This window comes from Canis lupus, chromosome 23 (genome assembly GCF_003254725.2).
Source record: "Canis lupus dingo isolate Sandy chromosome 23, ASM325472v2, whole genome shotgun sequence".
Lineage (NCBI taxonomy): Eukaryota > Metazoa > Chordata > Mammalia > Carnivora > Canidae > Canis > Canis lupus.
Genome location: NC_064265.1, coordinates 9,155,525 through 9,173,580, shown reverse-complemented (window position 1 = coordinate 9,173,580; position 18,056 = coordinate 9,155,525). Strand labels below are relative to the sequence as shown.

The window sequence follows — 18,056 nt, the reverse complement described above, 5'->3', positions numbered from 1 at the left end:
TGGTCCCTCTTTCACTCTTTCTTATATTCCACATATGCGTGAGACTATATGATAATTGTTTTTCTCTGATTGACTTATTTCACTCAGCATGATATACTCCAGTTCCATCCATGTCAATGTGAATGGTAGGTATTCATCCTTTCTGATGGCTGAAAATATATATATATATATATATACCATATCTTCTTTATCCAATCGTCTGTTGAAGGACATTGTGGCTCCTTCCACGGTTTGGCTACTGTGGACATTGCTGCTATGAACATTGGGGTGCAGGTGTTCCATCATTTCACTACATACGTATCTTTGGGGTAAATACCCAGTAGTGTAATTGCTGGGTCATAGGGTAGCTCTATGGTTCTTGTGGAACCTCCTTAAAGGCTGTTTTCTTGGGTGGCTCAGTCAGTTAAGTGTCTGCCTTGGGATCAGGTCATGATCGCAGGGTCCTGGGATGATCGCAGGGTCCTGGGATGGAGCCCCATGTTGGGGGGGGGGGTCCCTGCTCAGCGGGGAGTCTACTTCTCCCTCTGCCCCTCCCTCTACTCATGCTTGTTCTCTTTTTCTCTGAAATAAATAAAATCTTTAAAACAAAACTTGAAAAAATAAAGGCTGTTTTCTTTTCTTAAATCAAGGTTTCACTACTTAGGCGTAATTAATTAAATCATCCATCATTGGTGGTAGAACACAATCTGGTCCCTCTTGCCTCCCTGGAGGTCACAGGGTTAGGGGTTGGAGTTGGGCTGAAAGGTCTGGCCCTCTAATCATCTGGTTGGTTTTTGAGTGAACAGCTGCCACCCTGAAGCTATGTAGGGGCTCTGACCTTGAATCATCTTATTAGCACACAAGGCATTCTTCTCACTTAGGAAATTCCAAGAGTTTTAGGAGCTCTGTGCCAGGAACTAGAGGCAAAGACCAATATATTTTTTATTATACCACAGAAGAAGAGTAGGAAAATTCTGTTAACCTCATTTACCCAGGGAAATGTAGGTAGATGCCTCTTCCTGGTTCATTTCTAGGCATATCTAATGGAGAGAAGAGAAGAAAACCAAGGTAAGACTCCAGAGCAGAAGACCCACATCTCACTCAGAGTGGGCCCCAAGGGCCAAAGCGTTCTGCCGAGGGCCCCCTGGGGACAGAATCCTACACAGACACTTCAGATGTTTCTGCACCTTGAGTTGACACCTAGATCTATGGTGAGAATTCTGTGTTTAACAATCTTTGACAAGACTACATTTAAAAATGCATTTAGCATCTTGAATTTGTTCGTTCATGCTATAAATAACTGAAATATAATTTCACCAAACCCTGCTCAACCATATCAGGAGTGCTTTTCTGGTTTCTATTTTATTATAATGCTCACAATGCTATTCCATTTCTTTATAAAGATGCTTGGTGTGCTATTCAATTTAAAGAAGGATTAAGAGTTTACTCCTTGTGGTTTGGACACCACTTTCTTATATATATTGATAGGAGAGTGGAGAAATCCAATGGCGTTCCTATAGTCAGAATCAGGGAATTCGGCTATGAGTTTTTAAGTTCCATTTCTTTATGATGTACAAAGTGATAATTCTCCTTAGTGAAATATGAAAGCCCTTTCCTTCTATTTTAATGTTCATTTTCCAACTTCTATTTTAATGTTCATTTTTCCAAGATGTAAGTAGCCCTTCAGTTCCCTGACACTGGGATATCGAAGATAGGACTGGTAAAGGAACTGTGGGAAGTATTTGGAACAATCCTGTGACTTCTGGAAGGCTAGAGAGGGAAAGACCATAAGAAGGAAGAACAAAGGATAATGTACAGTCCTGTTTTCATCCGAAGACCTTGCTCCTGTTGTTTGTACCACCAGCCCTCTGGCCCATATCATATTAAGTGTTCCTTTCAATCACAGCTATCACTTTACCTTGTGACAATGGATCCTGTAGGGCTTCTGCTCATAGAAAACCACCATTCCCTTGTTCCAATCAATGCCTTTGGTATATCCACATACACACTAGGCAAATTATCTTTCTATATGATATCTATATGTAGATATCTATATCTATATGATATCTACAAAATCTGTAGGTAAAAAAATCTGTCCTACCAGATGTCATGATAAACTATAATGAAAGTTTATAGTAAACTATAAACCTTTACTAATTAGAAGAATATAGTATTGGCCTAGGGACAGACTCACAGAGCTTGGGGAAGAAGAGAGAGACCAGGATCAGACCTTGCATGGATGGACCTTGGATTTTTGAGAGGCATCATTTCTTAGAGGTGAAGAAAGGATGGTGTTTTCAGCAGAAAATGCCAAGGGTTGTGGCTCTATTCATAGGATTTGATATATGATTATGAAACCATTGGACATTATCTGGTGAAGTTAGAGTTTAAAACCCACAGTGGAGAAATTTTGGTGCACCAGGATCTATCAAATATATTCAAAGCACCCTTATTGGTAGGAGCCAGAACGTGGAAACAACTCAAATGGCCATTCCAGTTGCTGTTGTCTGCATGTTTGTATTCCTCCAGAATTCATATGTTGAAATCCTAACCACCAAACATGATGGTATAAAAGGTGGGACCTAGGGGAGGTGATTAGGCCATGAGGGTAGAGATCTCATTAATGGAATTAGTATCTTATAAAATAGAAGTCCCAGAGTTCCCTAGCCCTTCCATTCCCTCAGAAGAGGACCCTTACTTAGCCATGATGCTATCTTGATCTCTTAACTTCCAGCCTTCAGAGCTGTAGCAATACATTTCTGTTGTTCATAAACTACCCAGGCTGTGGTGTTTTGTTATAGCAGGACGTTGTCATCAATGACTCTACAGGAACATGGCAACTGTTGATGAGAAGCACAAAAATAACATCGAGAAAAGGAAGCAGATCACACAAAGCATAATACATATGCTATGATTCCATTGGTAGGAAGTTCAAAAACAAATGAGCCCAATTAATAAATGAGCAAGGGACTGAATAGTTCTCTAAAAGAAGGTATATGAATGGCCAATAGGCATACAGTTATCAGGGAAATGCACATCAACACAACTTTAAAGGCAGATAATAGCAGTATAGGTAGGGATGTAAAAGGGTTGGAACCCTCATACACTACTGATGAGAATGTAAGATGGTACAGCCACTTTGGAAAACAGTCTGTAGTTCCTTAAGATGTGACCCAGAAATTCTACTCCTAGGAGTATTTGCAAGAGAAATGAAAACCTATGCCCACGCAAACACTTGTACACAAATGTTCATAATACGTTATTGGTAACAGCCCCAAAATGGAAATGGTCCACATGTCCATCACTAATAAACAGATTTTTTAAATGTGGTATATTCATAAGGTGGTATGTTATTCAACAATTTAAAAAAGTATGAATACATGTTACAGTACAGATGAAGTTTGAAAACATTATGAGGAAGAAACCAGTCACAAAGGACCATATGCACATGATTCCATTTATACGAAGTGTCCAAAACAGAAATATCTATAGAGATTATAAGCACATTAACAGTTGCCTAGGGTTGGAGAAAGAGATGAGGGAGACTGGGGAATACTGCTGATGGGCTCTGGTTTCTTCTCAGGATAAGGAAAATGTTCTAGAGTTGATTATGAAGATAGTTACACAACTACAACTCTTTGAGCACGTGAAAAACCATGGAAACCATACGCTATAAATGGCTAAATTATATGGTATGTGAATTATATCTTAATAAAGTTTTTTTAAAAAAAACAAATGGGAAAACTGAACAATGTATGGATAAAAAGGACATATTTAGGGGTAAAACGATAAAGTTAACCAAGGTATCACAAGAGTAGAAGCTCTGTGACCACAGGAGAAAGGAAATGTCAGAGAAAAATTCACATGGTATGCTTTTGGGAAAGTATCTGTTGGGGTGCCTGGGAAGCTCAGTCGGTTGAGAGTCCAACTCTTGATCTTGCTTGGCTCAGGTCTTGATCTAACCTTAACCCTAAGTTTGAGCCCTGTGTTGTTCTCTGCACTGGATATGGAGCCTACTTAAAAACAAAATGGGGCACCTGGGTGGCTCAGTCAGTTAAGCGTCTGCCTTCAGCTCAGGTCATTATCTCAGGGTCCTGGGATCAAGCCTCACATCAGGCTCCTTGCTCCGCTGGGAGCCTACTTCTCCTTCTGTCCCTCCCCTTGCTCGTGCTTTCTCTCTCTCTCTCTAGTAATAAATGTTTTTTAAAAAAATAAAGACAGCATCTATATATATGTAGTGAGATGAGAGCAAATAATATAGTTAAAGAAACAACTCCAGCCATCCTGGGAAGACAGAGCCACCTGTCACCCATCCTACTTCCTTTTGCTGTGATCACAGAGCAGATTGAGAGTGCCTCATGGAGCGCAGGGCAGCCTATCCTCATCCCAGGGCATCCACATGCTGAACACACACCTACACCTGCATGCACTGCTCCCTTCCTTCTGCACAGACGGGGGACCTGGCCAGAGCTGGAGCTGAGCACCCTGTTGGTCTTAGAATTCCTGTCACTGCTAGCCAGTGCCATTGGGCCAGCTCCTCAGCCTTCAGTCTCTACACCTGGGTTTTCCCCACCATGTTTAAAAACATCCTTCCTGGGATCCCTGGGTGGCTCAGCGGTTTAGCGCCTGCCTTCAGCCCAGGGCGTGATCCTGGAGTCCCGGAATCAAGTCTCACATCGGGCTCCCTGCATGAAACCTGCTTCTCCCTCTGCCTGTGTTTCTGCCTCTCTCTCTCTATCATGAATAAATAAAATCTTTCAAAAAAAAAAAATCCTTCCTGAGAACCACAGTGTCCTTTGGGCCCCCTGCACAGGCATCTGCCTCTCCTCTCAGCCCTTGGGTTTCCCACCTGCCTCTCATGGCAGCACACCAGGCTCTCTGCATGGCCAAGGTCCTTTTAAGAACACATTTCTTGGAGATGGTTAGGACATTTCACATTTTCCAGAACTTCCTTTACCTCACATGCTGCTCTGATACTGTACTTTACTGAGATGAACATTCCAATATTGGTGGCAAAAGCATACATGTTTACTTCCCAGCCAGGGCCAGAATGTGGTGTCCTTGGGTGGGATGGGAAGGAGCTAGAACTGAACAGAGCAAACAGAGGCTGGTGGGGTAGAGGGTGGGGGTTAGGGAGGTGAGTGGAGAGGGTTCATGAGGGTGTGCATGGCAGATACAGGAGGTAGGGGCAAATCACAAGCACCTTGCATGCTGTGCTTACCCCAAGCTGGACCTTGGGGCACAGCTGGGTTGGAAAGGCTTCAACTTGACCCTCAGGTCCCCAGAAACAGCAGGCTGTGAAAAGGCCTGAAAGGCTCCAGAGAGTTTCCGTATGTAGGTAGGACCATAAGTCAGTGAGGTGTGGCCAGGATGTTCTGGTGTCCCACTCATGTCCTCAAAATGAGGCAAGGCGGAGGGAGAGTATTGTACTTTCTAAACAATGGAGTGAAGAGGCTGATGCCTTTTTTTCATTAGATATTTTTAACACTTTTTTTTTTTTTTTTTAGAGAGAGAGGCACGAGGAGGGGCAGAGGGGATGTTGAGAGAGAGAGAGAGAGAGAGAGAGAATCTTAAGCAGGCTCTGTGCCCACACCCAGCCCATGAACCTGATGCAGAGCTGGATCTCACAACCCTGAGATCATGAGCTAAAATCAAGAACTAGACACTTAACCAACTTGTGCCACCTAGGCGCCTCTCATCATAGGTACTTTTTAAAAAAATACTTGCTTACTTCCAGTTGTACCACTTTTAATTATACCAGTAACTGCATTTGCCTTTTTTTCTTTGCTGGAATTCAAAATTCCAATTTTTTTTTTTAAGATTTTATTTATTCATGAGAGACACAGAGAGGCGGAGACACAGGCAGAGGGAGAAGCAGGGTCCATGCAGGGAGCCCGATGTGGGACTCTAACCTGGGAACCCGGATCACGCCCTGCGCTAAAGGCAGATGCTCAATCACTGAGCCCCCCCAGGCGTCCCTAAATCCAAATCCTCTTTAGTATCACTCCCAACCCCAGTGCCCTCAAGTCCTGCTCAGTATAACTGCTTCGGGAATGTTTCTCTCCAGGCCCGTCTTCCTTATACTTTATATATGTATATAATATACATATTATATAAATGTGCTTTTTCTTAAGAAGTGTCAATATGAATATTTTCATATTCAAAGCATGTTTGCTTGTTCAGTGTTTTTAGAATCCATTCAGACACACAGGTATATGAATTCCTTGTATGCCCTGTTTCTTTTTTTTTTTTTTTTTAAGATTTTTTTTTTTTTTTTTTTTTTTATGATAGTCACATAGAGAGAGAGAGAGAGGCAGAGACACAGGCAGAGGGAGAAGCAGGCTCCATGCACCAGGAGCCCGACGTGGGATTCGATCCCGGGTCTCCAGGATCGCGCCCTGGGCCAAAGGCAGGCGCCAAACCGCTGCGCCACCCAGGGATCCCTGCCCTGTTTCATCAAGTGCATGGATCATCTTTGATTTTGCCTTTCCCCTGTGGATGGACATTTAGGTTGTTCCCAAAGTTCCTCTGCTAAAAACAAGGCAGCAATAATGCTAGTCCCTAGGGCCATACCCAGCTGGAGAGGCATGTGGCAGCAGTCGCCACAGTGGGGAGGAGTCTATCGATGCCCTTGTTATCAATTTCTATTGAATGGTGATCATTAGCAGAAGATATGCTTTTTAGTCAGTGACTGCTGGTAAATTCTGCTCAATTCACCCCTTCCTGCCTGCAGGGATGGACTGCTCACTCTCTCCACCTCTGTCTTTCCTGGTAGGTGCTGAAAAGTAGAATTGCATTCCCATTTTTACAAGTGCTGCCAAATGTTTTCTGTCTTCAAGTTTTGTATTTATTCTGTTTTGCAAAGACATCATATACGCAAAGGTGCATATTCAATACCTGGGAGGTCATAAAACTTCTGAATTATACTTTCAGGTTTGTCCGACCATGATACTTCTGATAAGGATCGTCAGCATACCGGTTTTGCCTCTTCCAGAAAGACATTGTCATTTTACCTAAGAGCTTACTCTGGGTTTTACTGCAGAACACAAAAACAACTGGTGTCTGAAGAGAACTAAAATGTTGGGTGGACAGTGCAGAACTGGGATCCCTGTCTTCACACCCCTGTCTCCACCATCCTGTCTGGTCTGTAACAGGTTCTTTTTTTTTTTTTTTTTTGCAGATGACAGGATTTTTTTTTTTTATGGTTTCCCAGTTTATTTTTTAAATTTAAATCCAATTAATTGGGACACCTGGGTGGCTCAGTGGTTGAGTGGCTGCCTTTGGCTTGGGTCATGATCCCGGGGTCCTGGGATCGAGTCCAACATTGGGCTCCCCACTGGGAGCCTGCTTCTCCCTCTGCCTATGTCTCTACCTCTCTCCCTGAGTCTCTCATGAATAAATAAAATCTTAAAAAATAAAATAAATCCAATTAACAGTGTATTGTTAGTTTCAGAGGCAGAGTTCAGTGATTCATCAGTGTTATATAATATCCAGTGCTCATTACAATCATGTGCCCTCCTTAATGTCCATCACCCAGCTACGTCACCACCCCCCCCAATACCAGTGACCTTGTTTCCTATGATTAAGAGTCTCTTATGGTTTGTCTCTCTCTTTGACTTTGTCATTTTATTCTTCCCCCTACTTCCCCTACAATCCTCTGTTTTGTCTGTTAAATTCCACAGATGAGTGAGATTATATGATAATTGTCTTTCTCTGACTGACTTATTTCGCTTAGCATAATACCCTTAGCATAATACCCTCCATCCATGTCATTGCAAAGGGCAAGATTTCTTTCTTTTTTTTTTTTTTGGATGGCTGAGTAGTATTCCATTACATATGTATACCACATCTTCTTTATCCATTCATCTGTCGATGGACTTCTGGGCTCTTTCCACAATTTGGCTATTGTAGACATTGATGCTATAAACATTGGGGTCCACATGCCCCTTTAGATCACTACACTTGTATCTTTGGGGTAAATACCCAGTAGTGCAATTACTGGGTCGTAGGGTAGCTCTATTTTCAACTTTTGAGGAACCTCCATACTTTTTCCGGAGTGGCTGCACCAGCTTGCATTCCCACCAACAGTGTAAGAGAGTTCCCCTTTCTCTGCATCCTCACCAACATCTGTCATTTCCTAACTTGCTCATTTTAGCCATTCTGACTGGAGTGAGGTAGTATCTCATTGTGGTTTTGAGTTGTATTTCTCTGATGCCGAGTGATGTGGAGCATTTTATCATGTGTCTGTAGGCCATTTGTATGCTTTTTTTGGAAAAATGTCTGTTCATATCTTCTGCCCATTTCTTGGTTGGATTATTTGTTCTTTGGTGTCAAGTTTGATAAGTCTTTTATAGATTTTTGGATATAGTATATCCAAATACAGTATATTTGCAAGACATTTGCAAATATCTTCTCCCATTCTATTGTCTTTTGGTTTTGTCAACTGTATCCTTTGCTGTGCAAAAGCTTTTTATATTGATGAAGTCCTAATAGTTCATTTTTGCCTTTGTTTTCCTTGCCTTTGGAGACTTGTCTAGCAAGAAGTTGCTGCAGCTGAGGTCACAGAGGTTGCTGCCTGTGTTCTCCTCCAGGATTTTGATGGATTCCTGTCTCACATTTAGGTCTTTCATCCATTTTGAGTCTATTTTGGTGTATGGTGTAAAAAAGTGGTCCAGTTTCATTCTTCTGCATGTGGCTGTCCGATTTTCCCAACACCATCTGTTGAAGAGATTATCTTTTTTTCCATTGGATATTCTTTCCTGCTTTGTGTGACTTAGGTTCTCTTCCGTAGCTTTAAAACAAGTCTACAATTCTCCACCCAAAAGGCCATCTTCTTCTAGCCCAGGCCATCTTCCCTCCTACTTAGTTCATCCACAGAATCTCCTGGCCAGCTTCTCACCCCAGACTTGCCAGCAAACTTCCTCCATTGTCCCCCCGTCCCCAGAGCTTCCTTCTACACCAGACATCTGACTACACTGCACAACCCTCTCCATTAGAGATGGAGGCCTTGTGATCTCGCTTCCTCTCTCCTACTCAGCATTGTCCACTTCCCCTCTTCTGGTTCTAAGCTCCAGCTGGACTCTAGATAATGAGAGGTACCCCCCACCCCAAGTTATGGCTTCTCCAGGCAGCCTCCTCTTCTCGGCCTACAACAGACCCTCTCTGTCAGTTCCTCCTCATCCTCCCAGCACCCCTTTAAACACAGCGTCCTCTGAGGAGCCCTCCCAGCCCCACCCCTCAGGAGATCTGAAGGTAGGGTCGTTGACCAGGGGTCACTCAGGGTTGGCTGGGGACCGTTGGCCCCTGGCTAGCTGCCGTTGGGGATTGGCTAGAGGCCTTTGGGGCTGGTGGGAACCCTTGGGATGGGCCCCGGGTCCGTTGGGATTAGCTGGATTCCCCTGAGGGTGACTAAGTGCTGTTGGGGTGCTGGCGGGGGGCCGTTGGGAATCTCCCGGGGATCTTGGGTCACAGGCAGTGGCTGAGAGCGCGGAGAGAGGGAGACGGGCCTGCGCCCAGGGCGGGTCGCCAGAGATAAACAGGACTAGAAGGTGGGGACTCCCTTGGCGCCGGCGCCCCGGACCTGGAGTGAAGAGGAATCCGAGGGGGCCCCCAGCCCACGAGGCCCCCAGGCGGATGGGGGAGCGCTGCGGTGCCCCGGAGCAGCCTGCTGGGTCAGCCCCTCTGCAGGCGGGGGACCGAGGGCGCCCCCGGGCCGGGGAGCAGGTCTGGTGGGGCGGGGAGACCGAGGAGCCCCCGGGCCCGTCGTCCTCGTCCTCGGGGGAGCCGGGTCCGTGCGGCCCTCCGCTCGCTCGCAAGTCCCAGGCCGGGACTGCCCGGAGCCCCGAGGCTCCCGGAGCCGGGCCCGTGCACCCCCGGGAGCGAGGGATGTGGGACTGGACTCAGCTGCCCGTCTTCCTGTGCCTCTTTCCCGACCTACTGGAGCACAGGCTCCAATTTTAGAGGCCGTGGAGGAGGGAGCCTCGCCCAGCCGGCTAGCACGGCTGTCCCCTGCCACCGCTCTTGGCAGTCCGGGCTAAGGCCAAGGGGGAGTGCTGTGCGCTTGGGGCCGGGTCGCTGCGCACCCGGGGCTGACCTCAGTGACTCAGACCACGTGAGCCTGACTCCCAAAAGGCAAATCCTGAAGGAAGCCTTCTCCAGCCAGGCTTAGATCAGACTTGTCCACGTTTACCAAGGGCTTGTCTGCCAAAGGCCTTGGCAGGCACGGTTGGGCTGAGCCCTTGTCACTAGAGCCAGGCACCATCAAGGTAGGACAAGTCACTTCCTCACCCTACACCGCTGAGACAGACAAACGCTTAAAGGTAAGCAAGGGTGATAGAATTATGAGGGCCTGGTTGTGATGGTAGCCAAGACACAGCCCCCTTAAATCCTCCCTAGGGTGCCCGAGGCTCCTGGGTTTTATCCTACCATGGCCTGTTTCTGGATAAAGGGAGAACCCTTAGCTGTCCTTTCCAGTGGTTACTAGGTCCTTTTACTTTCTAATGTTAAGTGTCCCCCAAAAGCTACTTTCTCTGCTAAACTCCTTCATGCTGTTCTTTTTTCCCAGCAGTAACCTGGACTTGGCATTTCTTTGGTGTTTGAAGGCTCTTTGCTCCTTAATACTTGAGACCAACATCCACAGACAGACACCCTCCTTTTAAGTTTATTAGACAATACCAAGCTCAGAGAAGGGATCAAAAGAGGAATTTGGGGATGTGAAGTCTGAACTCAGTGTTACTATTTCCTAGGAAGGAAAAGGAGAAAGGAAGAAAACATTCATTGTATGCCTGCCACGCGCTGTAACCCTTGTAGTTAGTCCTTTCACAAAGACATCCTTTGTCCTTGAACAATCTCAGGTATACATTCCATCCCTGCACATGTGAAAACGTGGATAGGAAATACATTTCTTTCTTTGTATGAGATGATAGCCAATAAGGGCCAGGGGGGTTACAGGTGATTTTAACTCAATTGCCTCAAACTAGTTCTGGTTATGCATGTCCTGATCAAGGTTGATAGAGTTGACAAAAGATAACAGCTACAAAAAAATGGGACACTCATCTAGTGACTTTATAGGGGTCAACTCCCTTCCAGAACCCACTTTTTTTTTTTTAATCTTCCAGCAACAGCTTTTGACATCTCCTCCTGAGCTTTTAGTGTTTATCCATGGAAGATTGTCTAAATGGAGCTGCTTGGCCATTACAAAAGCAGGTCCAGTCTGTTAGCAGAGTTGTAAGAAATATGAGTGAAGTCGCATGATTGACCCTTAACCTAGAGACTAGACTTGCACAGTAATATTGCCCTATATAGGTGTTCAAAACATGTTTAGGACCACTCGCTGGAAATATCCTTTGCAGCCAGTTTAGAAGTGATAGAACCTGGTCTCATTTCCTATCACGTCAATTTCCATTTTCCATCCCAAGTGGTAATATGCAGTTCGATTGCCCTTTTTTTTTCACCTCACACATTCCAAACTTCTTTCTCTGTGTGTCAGAAATTCAGTTCACTGTCTTATAAAGATTTCCTATGCTGGAAAATATTTCAGAGTCCCTTGAGCCAAGGGCTTTGGGTTTTGGGGAATGCCTCCCAAGAGGCAGTCCAGAGTGGTAATAAGCTGTGACCCCCCAAGTGAAGAAGCCAAGCTGCTGCCCAAGGGGATTTAGAAGGCAAGAACAAGAACTCTTAATTAGATTTTTCTGGGTTGTTTCACAAAAGCTGTTTTCAATCTGGAATGCTGGAATGTGTGTAATATGCACCAGAATGGTACGAATTAAATTAGATATTCTTGCTGAAATTTTTCAGTCTTTTATTTAAGGTTCTGGTTTCCTGAACAATGGTGGATGGCATTTTCTACAGTAGCAAGTGTTTGGGATCTGTGCTCTGGTAAATAATGCATTAATTTGGTTTCTAGAAAGTTCGAATAAAATAAAATCATCTAAAAAAGAAGAAAAAGCAAAGGACAGCTTGTTCACAGTGAAAGTAGGATCATTCCAGGCCGGCTAGGACACCTGGAACTGCACTGGTGACCACCATATGTCCCTCCCAGCCTCAGGAAGGTGCTGTGGGAAATTCCCACGGTGCCCTCTCATGGTGAGTGCCCATCTAGTTGGAGGAAGTCTTCTGGGATACGGAGTCCCTTGGACTGCCCATCACTGGCAAGATGCAGGGGGCTCAAAAGCAATTCCTTGTGAATCTGTCACAAAAGGGGACCTTCGAGCCACCTCCCGGTGGAACCCTACCAACAGGAGAGAAGCCATGTTTTAAAGCACCCTGGGTCGTATTCTGGTCTCAAGAACTACATCTCAGCTGATGGAAAAGGCACCTGTCTTCATCAGTATTTGAAAATGTACTGGCCAGGAAGCATTTCACATGCGGAGTGCCACTGCCCTCCTGTGGTTAACAGAATGACAGTGATCTGTCAGGTGCCCTGCTTTGGTTTACGGATTGAGATGAATGAAAGCCATTTGTTCCTCTATTTTCCCATTTTAATTTAGATGGTAGTCTCTACTGTAGGTGTGGGGAAGGTGAAAGATGTAAATTCTTTGAAATATAAAAATAGAAGTTTTTTTCTCAAGTACTCTATCTTCAATTCATAAACCTACTCTTTCTACAGGGGAAAAAAAGCAGTAGAGATATCTCTACTTCTCCACACCTTCACATGATAAAGGCCTTTCGATTTGGCTTCTTTCCAAATTACAAGGTAAATTCCCAGACAGTAGGGGATGTTTCTAGTTTTGTCAGATCCCATGTTCCTAGCTCCATGAAGAGCACATGGCTTTCAGCAAATATTGGTGAAGAACAAAATTATAAGGCGTGAGAGTTTACGTTCTTTTTCTCTTTATTTTTGCAGCAAACATGGAAGGCAGTGGCTTTTTATTTGATCCTCTTATGCATAGATTATTGCTGGCAGAGGGGACCTTATGCCCCCCAGACCCACTTCCCAGTGCATGGAGGAATGCTTTCAGAGCGGCAAGCCTTGCACTCTCTTCCCAGACATTCAACTCAAAGCAGGTCAGCAATTGCTCTTTACCTAGTTAAAAGCAAAAGAAATGGCACTGAGATGAAATTTTTCATTAATCAGATTAACAAAGATTGGTAATTATTGTGGGTGATGATAAATTGATCCCTGCATTCTCTTTTGACACTACTAAACTTCAGTTTAAAAAAATGTAATGATTTTATTTTAAATCCTTAAAATATCCCTGTCATTTGATCCAGTTAGCCACAAGGATGTTCATGACAGCTATGTTTATAAAGGAGAAATTTTGTGAAATATTAAAAATAGGAAAATAAACATACAAATTATTTGGTAGCCACTTAACAATTTATATTATATAACTAACATATACAATAGATACAAAAGCTATAATATTACAGATAAATGCTTATTGTAAATTCTATAGGGAAAAGTCAATTGGCTATTACTGTGTCTATAATTAGTTACTCTTGCCTAGTCACAAGAGTAACTAATTGCCAGATAAGTTCATTGATATGATACAAAGGACTGGTGATAGTAGGCATCATGTCTTCTTTCTTATTTTAGTGAAAGGCCTCTAGAATTTTTCCATTGTATTAGCCACCTATTATTGAATAACAAACTTGCCTAAAAGTAAGCTGCTTAAAACAAGAGTGATTTCTTTTGCTTACAAATATTCAATTTCAACAGAGCTTGACAGGAATGACTTACAACTGCTCCACATGGCATCCACAGAGATGGCTCAGAGACTGGACAATCCACTTTCAATACGGATCACTCATGTGGCTGGCAAATTAATGCTGGCTATTGGTTGGCAGTTCGGCTGGTCTGGGGCCTGGGAGCAAGGGGCCTTGCTTCTTCTTCAAGTGGGCTTCTTTCAGCTTCTTGGGCTTCTTCACTGGATGATGGTGGAATTCCCAGAACAAAGAAATCCAAAGCAAAGGTGGTGGCACTTTCACGCTGTCCTTGGAAATCACACAATACAGTTTCCACTGTTCCTTATTAGTTGAGAGAATTCCAAAATTTCACTCAGATTAAGAGGGGGAGGACAGATCCATCCGTGGGGTAGTGGTAAGGTTGTATATTACACAGTAAACTGTGGGATGAGAGACATTCTTATATTCTAAAGTTGGTATTTTAACCTCTCTCATTTACAAAGACATTGAAACACTTTATCTTCAACATGTCCTTTCTGCTCTTTGTATATATTTTATTGAATGCTTTTTTCTCTATTTTTTAAAGATTTTATTATATTTATTGAGAGAGCAAGAGCGGGATGGAGAGGGAAGGACAATCTGAAGCTGAGTCCCCACTGAGTGTAGAGCCCAATGCTTGGCTCCATCCCAGGACTCTGAGATCACCATCTGAGCCGAAACCAAGAGTCAGATGCTCAACCAACTGAGCCACCCAGGCACCCCTTTTCCTTTTTTTGGTTTTTACCCCATAAATTGGATGCTTTATTGATGTCTATAATGTGTGCCACCAAGGAATACATCTCTATAGTTTCCCTTTGCCTGTATTTAAGCTTTTTACAAATGATTCATATTAGGATCATATGGTTCATATTAGGAATAATTTTTGTTACCACTTTCTTTATCGAAAGTTAAGTTTGTGAAGTTGATGAATGTCATTGTGTGAGCTGTGCTTTGTTCATTTTCATTGCTGCCTGGTACCCTGTGATATAAATATAGGACAGTTGATCAACAGTGCTGTAGATGGACCATTGACCACTTCCAGGTTTGTTGATTAACATTCTTGTCCACAATCCTAGTGCAAATTGCATGAGCTGCTTTGGTGCATATCCCTAACAAGGATATTATAGATGCTTCTATTATTAATTAATGCCAAACTGTACCATTTTATACTCCTACCAGCCAGTAGGAGAGTTCCTGCTCTAAAGCCCTATTACCATAATCTGATTTTGCCAGATTTTTTTCTTGTTTATGGTAGCTTTGGAATAGAAAACAATACCTTAATCCTATCTTAACTCACCTTCCTGCATGCCATCTTTCCAAAGAGTAAGAATGTTTTCCCCTTCAGAGTTTGCCCCCTCTGATGCATAGCTCTTAACTGTTTGACTTGGTTGGAAATACTTGGCTGAATATACAGATGCCAGAGATAGAATATGCCTGCATTAGCAAAACTCTGGATCCTTCCATTTCTGCTTTATAGGCTCACTAGATTTAGCTGGAGTTGTCTCTCTCATGACTTTGCCCAAAGCAATAAAAATAAGCCATCATTCTGGATCTTTCTTACCGTTTCTCTAATGCTACAGATTTGGTCAAATTGTAGTCTACCATCCAAAGTAGTGCAGGCCTCAAAACCTGACCAAACATTCTATCACCATGGAATTTGAGGTACCTGCTTCTCAGCCTATGCCCAGCTATAAAAATCAAGGAAGCTGTTAGTGTGGAAGAAGGGAGGATGGGCATTGGTGGACCACCAGCATTCTTGGCCACAGCTTCCTTCTGGCATCACCTTTTTCTCCCCTTATTAACTTTATTTTTGTTGTCTGGAAAAGTCCTTATATTGTCCTAGTTCTTGAATAACAGAGTTGGGTTGACCATTTTTCTCATTCAACCATCTTCCATCTCTCTTGATGGGGAATACTCAGGTGCTCTTTTCCTCCTTGGCTGCTTTCAAGAACACTTTTGTTTTTGGTGTTTCCATGATTCCTCAACAATGCAAAGGACGGGTTTTTAAAAATTGATCCTACTTGGTACACAGTGGGATTCCTGAATTTGCGGATTTGTGAGAATTTCAGAAAGTTCTCAGCCTTTTCTTGTTGACAGTGATTTTCCTCATTCTCTCTTCTTCTGTTGCAATTTCCCACTAGATGTTTGACTTTCTCATTTTTATCCTGTTAACTTCTTTCTGCCCCTCTGTATCTGTTCTTCTTGTAACTTTTTCATGCTTTTCTAGTTCACGAAACTTCCCTCCAACAGTGTCTTATTGTTAAATCTGTCCATTGTATTTTAAATTGTGATATTTCTTCATTTCTAAATTGCAATTGCAGAATATTAATAGGCATTGTTTTGAAAAGCCAATTTGCTTAACAGAATTATATCTGTATGAAATGATATACACTTGTACAAAAAAGTTATCCTCTAAAAAAAAATTATCCTCTATAACAGATTTTGAAATAAACATCAAACCAGGCCGTTCATTCCTTCAGGCTTGAAAGCCTCTGAGGCCCTGAGCAGAGTCCTGTGTATGGCCATGATGGTCTGGAGAACTACTTTCCCATGCTTAAGGCTGTAACTTTCTCTTGCAAATCATAAATGGAAGACACCTTTGGGTTGGGATAGGGTATTGGATAGAAGGAAATGCAGAGGCCAGTGGCCCAGCAGGTGGTGCAGGGCCTTTTGGTGGCGACATGATGATGGGCACTTCTGGCAATGTGCGGTGCTCTTGGCACCAGTGTGAACTGAGCCAACAACCCACGGAAAGGGGAAAGTGCTCTTTAGGACACTTTCAGGAGGATACAGAAGGGGGCAGAACTGGGGTAGGTGTCTTAAGTGGTTTGAGATTTTTTTTCCTGGTCCCCAACTCATTTCCAGAAATATCTAAAGGAAAAGGGAGGGGGAGAAATGTAGATGAATTTTCTGTGGGGCAGACAGTAGAGATCGAGATCTATACCTTTCACAGAGCATGGGCTCCAAGGGATTCCAGGGCCTATGGTAAAGGCCCCAGTTCCCCATGAGAACAGATCTCTCTCAGCTCCACCTGGTGAGACTGGGCTTAGATTCCTCTTTCCAGAGGGGTTTCTTTACTCTCTTTTGATTCTCTCAATGATTCTATTTGCTTCTCTTCTCTATAGCTTAATGCCTAGGATTCTTGTTTCAGACATAACTTTTTCTCCATGTTTCCATCATCCTCACTTCTGATCCCATAAAAAATGGTTTGCTTGTTAACTAATTATTTGCCTCTCCAATCAACATATAGGTACCAAGGTCACAGGCTTTGTTTTCATTCACCACTCTATTCCCAACGTTTAGAATACTGTTTGGCCTGGAGTAAGTCCTTAATAAATATTTATTGAATGTTGAATTCTTATTTTGCTTGAAATTCTTTGCAGAGATAAAATTGAGTAATTCTTGGGTTATTCCTAAGTGAAACCTGCTGCACTCAGCACCACAGGTTCTGCTCTACTGAATGAGTACAGAATGGAGTAGTGAATGGAGCAGGTTTTTCATGGATGGGATTTAGTAATGTCATCCTTGCCTTCCACAGGTCTGGATTGCTCAGGTAGAGTCAGAAGCTCCATGGCAATAGTGACATTCATCACTGGATTATCTGTTACGTAGAATATGGATTAAGCTGTTACAACAGTATTGCTAAAAGTGGTTTCCTTAAGGGTATGAAAGGGTATGATCTAAAGTATCTTGAGTGTCTAGGAATTTTTTCTTAAAGATTTTATTTATTCATGAGACACAGGCAGAGGGAGAAGCAGGCTCCATGCAAGGAACCTGATGTGGGACTTAATCCCGGGAATCTGGGATCACGCCCTGAGCCAAAGGCAGACGCTCAACCACTGAGCCACCCAGGCATCCAAAGTCTCTAGGAATTTAATTTACCAAAAGATCTGTAAAACCTCTTCTGGAAAAATTATATAATTTCATTGAGGGAAGAGCATAAAATAAGAAACTGGCAAGATATATAGGATTGAAAAAAGTATTGTAAATCAGTCTATACTGCTCTAAATTACAGGATCAGTCAATCCCAACTGTATTCATAATAGAAATGTACTAATTGATTAAAAAATATATATAACTGGGACGCCTGGATGGTGTCAGCAAAGGGTAGAATAGAGAGGCCAGCCTGATCAGATCTTGCTTGGGCAGACCCTGGATTTTGAGAGGCAGCAGTTCTGAGAAGTGAAGAAAGAAAGGATGATGTTTTTAATACAAAGTAGAGGGTTGTGGCTGTGTTTTCATAGGATTTTGTATAGTATTGTGAAACCATTTGATGTTAGCCGGTAAAGTTAGACTTGGGGAAATTTTGGTGTACCAGGATCTATCAAAAGTGTTCAAAGCAACTGGGATGAAAAGCCAAAAATAACATTGAGGGCAAGAAGCAAATCACACAAGGGGCACCTGGGCAGCTT

General features: G+C 43.2%; 2 long non-coding RNA genes across 5 annotated transcripts; one reads left to right on the top strand and one right to left on the bottom strand.

Moving 5' to 3' along the window:
* Positions 1 to 897: 897 nt before the first annotated feature.
* LOC112668733 (uncharacterized) lies at positions 898 to 9,997 on the bottom strand. The gene is made up of 3 exons (XR_003141841.3): positions 9,560 to 9,997; positions 2,678 to 2,819; positions 898 to 1,019 (listed from the first exon to the last, which is right to left on the bottom strand). It is a non-coding gene; the product is annotated as an uncharacterized LOC112668733 (long non-coding RNA).
* Positions 8,885 to 16,999, top strand: LOC112668732 (uncharacterized). 4 transcript variants are annotated; one of them, XR_003141838.3, is made up of 6 exons: positions 9,250 to 10,298; positions 11,885 to 12,063; positions 12,587 to 12,673; positions 12,824 to 12,984; positions 13,640 to 13,892; positions 14,192 to 16,999. It is a non-coding gene; the product is annotated as an uncharacterized LOC112668732 (long non-coding RNA). The 4 variants fall into 4 exon arrangements; XR_003141840.3 differs by having other exon boundaries at positions 8,885 to 10,298; positions 11,789 to 12,063; positions 13,640 to 16,999; XR_003141837.3 differs by having other exon boundaries at positions 9,248 to 10,298; positions 13,640 to 16,999.
* Positions 17,000 to 18,056: the final 1,057 nt, after the last annotated feature.